The following is an 8,739-nucleotide window of genomic DNA, read 5'->3' as shown; positions in this document are numbered from 1 at the left end:
ATGTTCCTTAAGTCAGAGAGGACAAGAGCAGAACACACTAACTGATCCCTTCCATCCATCTGGTCTGAGAAGTTCTGCCACGTCCAACCTCTGCTCTGCCTGTTCCGCGGATCCCTGCTATGCTAGTTCAACACCTCTAATCCCATTCTCCAAACACCTGTTGAACGCCCACTGCACACACATCACTGGGCTCAGTATCAGTGACACGGTGATAATAAAATCCAGCCCCATCTTCATCCTCTAGTAGGGGAGGCCAGTATTTAACAAATAAGTATAACACATTCTAGGAGGTTCTACAGTCGAGGTATATGGAGGGGACAGAAACTGCCTTATTCCAACAACTGAAGGTCTTACTCTCGAAAGATGCAAACCTTATACTAAGATAAATGTAAGAAAAAGAGTAAAACAAGACTAAGAAGTAAAATGGAGCCACTCTTAAGGGTAGCCTGCACGGCAGGCCATGGAGTGCTTCTGCGAGGAGAGCCGGGGCTGAGCACAGGGAAACAGACCTGCCCGCCACTCCCGTGGTTCACACAGACAGGGAACCGCCAAGGGAAACCCCACCGGGGTGCTGGGGTGTGGAGGCTGTGGAGAACTCTCTCCCCTGTGCCTCCCTGGAGAGGAAATCATGTAACGCAGGGACCGCCGCCTCTGCAGGGCCTTACCGTGAGCGCAGCGGCGGTTCCTCTGCCGGTTCCTTGCGCGGCGCTTCGGTGCGGTGAGCGATGTCCCCGCTGGGGGCCTTCCGGGAATCCTCGGTGGCACGCAATGCCATACCCTCTCAATAAGGAGCTTTCTTCTGCTCTCGCTGATCCCAGAGCAAACGTGGGAGTCCGGGGCATCCACTCAGATGCAACCTGGGACACGAGCTGCGTGTGGGAGCGAGGCAGCCGGCCAGCTGGGACCCATGGAGGCTGGAAATGGTGCCTTTGCTTTAAGGAGGTGCAGCTGCTCTGAGCCAGCCCGTGTCCTACGCCCGGAGTGCGGCCGACCTTTCAAATTTTCCAAGAGAAATCTGGAGTGTTTAAATGCAAGATCCTCCAATTTCTAAGTGTTGAAAAATTAAAAACAACACTCAGTGGGCCACGTTCCCCATTTATAACCTTTGTTTAGAGCATCCAAATGGGCCAATAGCAGCGGTGGTTGGCTTACCCGGAGGCAGGCAGGCAGGGAGCTAAGGCTCTTGGTCCTACCTGCTGTCTTGGGACTGAAGTGTCCCCAAGTCCAGTCCAATCACTCTTAGACTGTCCGGGGGACACAGGGAATGTGGCCCTCCCTGGCCGTTCCCTCCCACCTGGCCTTTGGCTTTCTTTTTGTGGCTACCCATCCCAAACAGAACTGGCTGGCTGCCAGCACTTCCTGGCTACCCAGTGCTTCCCAAACCTGACACCTGAGGGAAACTGTGGGCTGGAAGGGAGCTAGGAGATCATTTACTTGAGCGTTTTGGGTCCAGGAAATCACATCATCCTTGGAGCATGTTGCAAATGTTGGTTTCTTGGCCTCGCCTGGATCTCCTAAATCAGAATGTCTGAGGGGAAGGAGCAAGGACTGTGCGTTATTGACAAGTTCTCCAGGGCAATCTGGTGTTTTACTCAAGGCTGAGAACTGCTATCTAGTCCAATCTTGACTTCTGATGAAACACTGTCCCAGAGAAGGAGGGTGCTTTGTGCGTCGGCAAGAAAGCGAAGGAGGGGGCAGCTGGATGGCTCAGTGGGTTAAGCCTCTGCCTTCGGCTCAGGTCACGGCTATCTCAGGGTCCTGGGATGGAGCCCTGCTTCGGATGCTCTGCTCAGCAGGAAGCCTGCTTCTCCCTCTCCCACTCCTCCTGCTTGTGTTCCCTCTCTCTCTGTCTCTCTTTGTCAAGTAAATAAAATCTTTAAAAAAGAAAGAAAGAAAGAGCAAGTGAAGGAGGCCCAGGCTTTCAAAGGCAGTGGTCATGAGAGACCCTGCCCCTTTGGCTTGTGTGCTATGATTCCAGCCAAACTACCTATTCCAAGATTCTCAATGCTCCGTCTTCCTAAGGCAAATCCAGTGGTCTATTGGCCTGGATGTCTTTATTTTTCCTTATCCTCTGTGCTGTGCTCTCTGCCTTGAATCTAATGATATGTTGGCTTTGGAAATGGGAAATACTAGCAAGACCTCCAAGTGGACAACAGTGATGGCATCCAAACCAAGGTGACAGATCAGGGATTTGCTCAGAAGAGATGAAGAAAGGATCAAAGACAGCCTTGGACAGCATTCTGTAGTCCAGAAGTAGGGGGGAGCACTCCGAGAATCTAATTAATGTTGCATCTCCCAAACCAAGAAACCAGTGAAAGAAGGAATGGCATACCCCTTAGAGATTGAGTTAGTATCTCGTAATAACCTTCACCTTCTTGTATATTCATTCATTCAGGCTCAGTATATTCACTTAACCCCAGGATCAGCACACCTTCCTCGACAATGTTTTAACAGGTATTTACAGGTAAGTCTCCTGAAGAAATCTTCCCCATTTCAGAGGACGTACCAGGCTCTGACCTCCTTATTTGATTCAGCCAACATTTAGCCTGTCTGCAACGGGCGTGGTGCCGTGTAAGACCCTAGAGCTAGAGAGAAGAGTAGCGCGGGGCCCAGGGTTAGCAGAGCCAAGGCGATGGATGCAGATCAGTGACAGCCCAGTGAGGTCAGTCACCCCACCGTGGAGAGAGGAGAGGCTTTCTGAAGGAGGTGATGACTGAGCTAGGTCTAAGAAAACAAGTAAGATTCAAGTATTAATGGTGTTTGTTCCCAGACTTATGGCGAAGGTAAATCATTAAACAGAACGTAAAGAAAACGGCCTGGGTTATACAAATCATTTTCTGATGACAAAGGGTGAGGGTGTAGATAAAGGGCAGTAGCGCAGAACCAGATCCCGACACCGTGGAAGGCGTTTCTTCATAGCCTCCTAACTTGCCGTCAAGAGTCACGTAGCCACAAAGATAGAGAAAGCAGACTGTTTTGAATGCAAAAATACAAAGGAGATATAACAGAGGTTTTAATTAAATTTTTAAAAAAGATTTAATTAATTTATTTATCAGAGAGAAAGAAACAGAGCACAAGCAGGGGGAATGGTGGGCAGAGGGAGAAGCAGGCTCCCCGCTGAACAAGGAGCCAGATGCGGGACTCAATCCCAGGACCCCGGGATCAGGACCTGAGCTGAAGGCAGACGCTTAACTGGCTGAGCCACCCAGGGGCTCCTAAGTGGAGGTTTTTTGTTTTTTTTTAAAAGATTTTATTTATTTATTTGACACACAGAGAGAGCACAAGTAGGCAGAGAGGCAGGCAGAGAGAGAGGGGGAAGCAGGCTCCCCACTGAGCAGAAAGCCCGATGTGGGGCTTGATCCCAGGACCCTGAGATCATGACCTGAGCCAAAGGCAGTGGCTTAAACCACTGAGCCACCCAGGTGCCCCTAAATGGAGGTTTTAATGAAGGAGAAGAAAAATGTCAGCTTTGCTGTTTGCTTCACAGCTACTGCAGACACTGCCCCTGCCACCGTGCACAGACATATGAAGCTGTGCATTTTCCCTTGAGTTTTATAAGGTAGGGGTAAGCAGTGGGGGAGCTGATCCTGGAGGATGAAAGAAAAGCTTTCAGAATATATTATTTTCCATACAAATTTAACAATCACTAACATTCACACATATGCGATAGTACAGATTCCCTTCTCTTAAAGAGTCAATTCAAATTCAATGGAAATGAGTCTGTTTACTGGAGATCAAAAATAAAGCATCGGGAAATTTAAACTTTATTTTGTTTTACGTCCTGGGCAATGTCACAGAAGCGTGTTACTCTGGAAAGACAGGAGATGAAAGTGACATTCCCTGCCCACACCCCCACCCCCCAGCCTCCATTCATTATAACCAACTCCTCATCTTCATTTGTAACTCGCATCAGTGCGGATGTTTTCTGATGCAAACACAGGTCCGTCCCACCCCCAACCCCCCATTCAAGAGCAGAGTGGTCCCATGAAACCTTTCCTAAGCCAAAATGGTATAAAACGAAGAAGCAATTACCGCTGATTTATATGGAAAAAAATATTTTAAGCATTTCCAGACCCAAAAAATAACCTTTCTTAGACTCTTCTGATACCTGGAGGGCACATCTTGCTAATTGTGCACAAAATAAATTGAGACAAAGCACAGTTGTTCCCAGACACAAAGTTTTGTCAGACTGATGCCGAGATGCTGAGTGTAGTTTCTGAGGAAGGAGCGTGGGCACTCTCACTGCCCAAGGGGCGCATTACCTCTCTAATGGCTTTCTTTCTGTCATTGAACATGTTGGTCTTTTGTGAAAGCAAAGTGGCTGTAACATGAACTTTCAAAAAAAAGGATATTTATAACAAAAGGCTGACTGACACCATTGGGACATTTGTTGTTTGAAAAGAAGTATGGAATCAGACGATCCCAGTTTCACAATGTTAAGGCTCTGGCCTGTCATCTCCATAATTCCTTTGGTTCCATCCTCATGCTCACAAAATGGCTGCTGCAGTTTCAAGCACCACAATCTAGTGAGTAATTTTTTCAAAAACCAAGAAGCAGACAGCTAGCCTGGGTAATGAATAAGTACTCCTGTGCTCCTATCCCCTTTTCCCCATCAAACGAGACGTATCGGAAAGGAACATAGCCATCCAGAAACCTGCCTACCTCAAATAGCATTGACTAGCACGGGATTAAGTTGTGTATTAGAATGGGTGGGGCTAAGCTTTGGTGTTTGTTAAACAAACCCTGAAGTGGTTCAGCACAACACAGGTTTATTTCTTGTTCTCCTCACGACTTTTGTGAGCTGGTGGCCCTCCTTTATCTTGTAGCTCTACCCCTTGGGGCCATGAGACCATTAATGTCACCGTAGCAGGGAAAGAGGGAGAAAGGTGAGGGCCCCGGCTCTTGATCACATAAAACTGTGGCAGACTCTGTTCGCATCCCTGTTGGTTGGATGCAAGTCCAGTGGCCCACCTCCTGCAACGCGGCTGGGATGGACAATCATCCCCATAAAGGACACCGTATGAGGAACACACAACACTGTGTCCCACTGAAGGCCACCCCAGATGTCAGAGAGGGAGGGACTTGGGAACAGTTGCTGGGTGGGAATCTGCCACCAGGTCTCATGTCCATCTCCTCCCTCCCCAGGTCAGGAGGTCTGGTTAAAGACACAACAGGGAATGTTCTCTGGGCTTCCATCCTCCCCACCCCCAACCAACTGTAAGCTTCTGGAGGCTGGAGGTTGGGTCCTCTTCCCTTCCCATCACTTGTGCCCAGACTAGGTCTGGCACATAGTAGGTACTCATGGATGTTTTTAGAACAAGTGAATTAAAGGTCTTTTAGGAACAATGATATCAACCATTTGACTATCTTTAAGAAACACCTGGCTTATACCTAAACACCTAAGCTTTAGAATTTCCAGGAAATCACAGAGGGATGAGAAGTATGATTCAGCCCTTAAACAAACATGGGTGCGAAAGAGACTGCACAGCAGACTTCAAGAATGTGGCCATAAATTGAGCAAATATTTGATCAATGACATCAACAAATGTAAAACATTTCTTTAAGGAAACTGACTTTTGGAAACTCACTTGGAATGCCTTCAGTCTGATCTTGGCACTTTAACCCTAACTACATCTCCAAGGTTGGAAGTGTTGAAAATCTCTCAAATGCCCAGAGAAGTTGTCACAGGGATGGTGGTCGAGGTGGGGGCTAAAAATAAAAGGTAGTTTGATGCATACAATTTAAGAAACTTAATTAAGGAAGCCAGAGAAGTGAGGTCTCATTGTCCCTTCATCAGCAGGGATTATCACCACCATTATGGTTGAAATGTACGAGGACTGTGTGCCAGCTACTGGGCTCAGGACTTTATATGCATTATTTGCTCTGATCATGTCAACAGTGCCATGAGGCGAGTCCTGTTATCATGCCCATTTTACTGATGGGTATAATAAGGCTGAGAGAGTTTAATAATTTATCTGAGCTAATGTAGATGCAAAGAGAGATTGGTGGCAAAAATTGAGAACCAGGCTGTCTGGTTCCAAAAACAACACCTTTTAACTGTTAAGCTTTGGACTTGCTCCAGATTCAAAGTACTGGAAGAAAATTTGGCAGGTGTTTTACTCATCCATTATTGTGTGACAACACAGCCCCAAACCTAGGGGCTTAAAACAAAAATGTATTACTACCTCTCCTGGTTTTGTGGATTGACATGGCCAGCTGGGTGGTTCTCTCTTGGAGTCTCTTTATGATTTCAGATAATCTTGTGGCCAGCTTCAGAAATCACAGTGTCACATCTAGTCGGTCTACCACTTAGAAATGGGACATAGGACCAACCTAGATTTGAGGGGAAAGACCTACCCACTAGGGAACGAAGGCCAGGAAGCATCCTTCACTGGGCCATCTGGTAGACTGACTACCATGGTGGACAAACGCCCAGATGTGAAGCATTCTGGGCAGCTGTGCAGGAGCTGGATTCTTAGGACTTTCACGCCCACTTCTTGTTTGATCCTTTCTAGCCTAGGAGCAAACAGGCCAGGGCAGGACTTGATTTCTATGTCATAGATGTGGACACTGTTGCTTAGTGAAAGTAAGTAACTTACCAGAAGTCACACAGCTTCTAAATGCGGAAGTGAACTTTGATCTTCTGAGGTGTCACCAGCAGAAAGTAATCAAGAGGAAGTAATTATGGATCTAAATTCCAAATGAAAAAGGTTTATCAAAATGGTAAGATTTCTTAAAAAGATATTATTTATTTATTTGAGAAAGAGAGCACGAGCAGGGGGAGAGGCCCAGGGAGAAGCATCCCTGTTAAGAAGGGAACCTCAACATGGAGCTGGATCCCAGGATCCTGGGATCATGACCTGAGCCAAAGGCAGACACTTAGCCAACTGAGTCACCAAGCACCCCTCAAAACTGTAAGAGTTTTAAAACATAACAACACCTACTCTCATAGCTGTCGATCTCAGGACCCTGGGATCATGACCTGAGCCGAAGGCAGAGGCTTAATGGACTGGGCGACCGGATCCCCTTCAAAGAGCTTTTAATTCAAGGTCTAACTTGATATTTACAACAACTCATCAAGGGAGGTTGGAGATGCATTATTACTTTTATTTGCAAATAGAAGAGTGAGGCTCTAAATGCTAAAGTTGAAAAGTAACCCAGCTAGTGACCCAAAGTAGAGTCCAGTTTCATGAACTCCATGATGTTACAGCGGCAGACGCCTGTGCACACTTTGTCCCCTGCTGCAGACCCCTGTTGTTCGCCTGCCCAGCATCCCTTCCCCCATCTCTGGTCTCAGTTCTCTGACTCCACTGAGCACTCTCCCCTCCCTCAGTCTCAGGCCAGATCCCAGGGATGGGCAGGCGACCCCAACCCAGCCCTCGATCGATCGCCATCCTTGGGGATTCTACCAAAAGTACAAGAAGAGTTTGCGGAGTCGGTAGGAAGTAGGAAGTGCTGCTGGGGCCTCTGTGCTCCTGCTGGGGGACTGACCGGCTGCCTAAAATAAGACCAACCAGAAAAACAGAGTCAGGAGGCACAAACAGATGCCCAAACCCATCTGTTGGGTGCCTGGACCCCGGCGTGCCTCTGGCGAGATCTACCTGCTGGACTTTTGTGTACCCGAGGCAGGACATTTCTTTTTCCTCTTTCTTTCCCTCCACCTCTTTCCTCTTCTCCCCTCGCCCCACCTCCTCCTTGCTCTTCTTCTTTTTGCTCAAATTGAGTTGAATTCATCAATTCAAGTTTTAGTTGAATTGAGAAGCTTTAGAAGACTCTGGATGCTCTCCCATCTCAGTGTCCTCACCTGTAAAGTGAAGGCACTAATGGTACCGGTCACCTGCCACAAGGGATCGCTGGGAGAGTGACATCAGCGGGTGCCTGTGAATGCTGGTCACACAGGGAGCATCAGCAGATGCTGCCTTTATTTATTTTTTTTTTTTTAAGGAGTTAGAAAAAACTGAATCCAGAAAATCTCATCCCCCATCCCAAAAAGAAAAAGAGACGAAGACTGCCCCATGCACAAACCTATAGAGAAAACGGCTGAGAAAAGAGAGAGCGCCGCGGCAACGACTTCCGACTTCCTCTGGGAGATGTTCTTTCCTCACTTCTGGTCAGGCAGAGGCTGGGCCAGCAGTGGGGGACAAGCCCCACTGGGCCAGCAGTGGGGGACAAGCCCCATCTCCCTGGGTGGGAGCCAGCGACCCCACCTTCCTCACACGCTCCCTCATGCACTCCCTCATACTCCTTCCCTCCCACAGGTCGTCCGATGCACCCGTGCTGTGTGATACTGGGCCCCATTCTGTTGGCAATTGCTAGAAATAGCAAGCGTTGCCAGAGAGGAGGAGAACGGGGAGGTGAAGTAGTTGGCAAGACAGAAATGGCTGATTTTGCAACGTGGCCTGGGGAGAGAGAAAGTAAACTGGGAGAAAGTTAGCTGGGCCTCCTAGCCTCATTCCTGCACTGGTTGTACGAAGAAAGGGCACGGTGTCTGTGCTCAGAGAATGCTCGGTTAAGGCTGCTCGTTTTCCCCGGCGGCTGGGACTCTGATGAAGCCAGGCCAGAGGGCCCTGGGGCTGAGCAAAGTGTTAGCACAAGAGGAGCAACGTTCCCACACGAATCCAGTCTGCTGGATTAATCAGCAAAGGTATTACACAGTTCAAGGGGTCTCTGAGGGGGAGGGCCAAAGAACAGGTCTCAGAGAGTTCCAGTCCGGAACAATGTCCTCACAATGGGGGCTAC

This window comes from Mustela putorius, unplaced genomic scaffold (genome assembly GCF_011764305.1).
Source record: "Mustela putorius furo isolate JIRA1106 unplaced genomic scaffold, ASM1176430v1.1 tig00003909_pilon_pilon_pilon, whole genome shotgun sequence".
Taxonomy (NCBI): Eukaryota; Metazoa; Chordata; class Mammalia; order Carnivora; family Mustelidae; genus Mustela; species Mustela putorius.
This window is presented reverse-complemented; position numbering follows the sequence as displayed.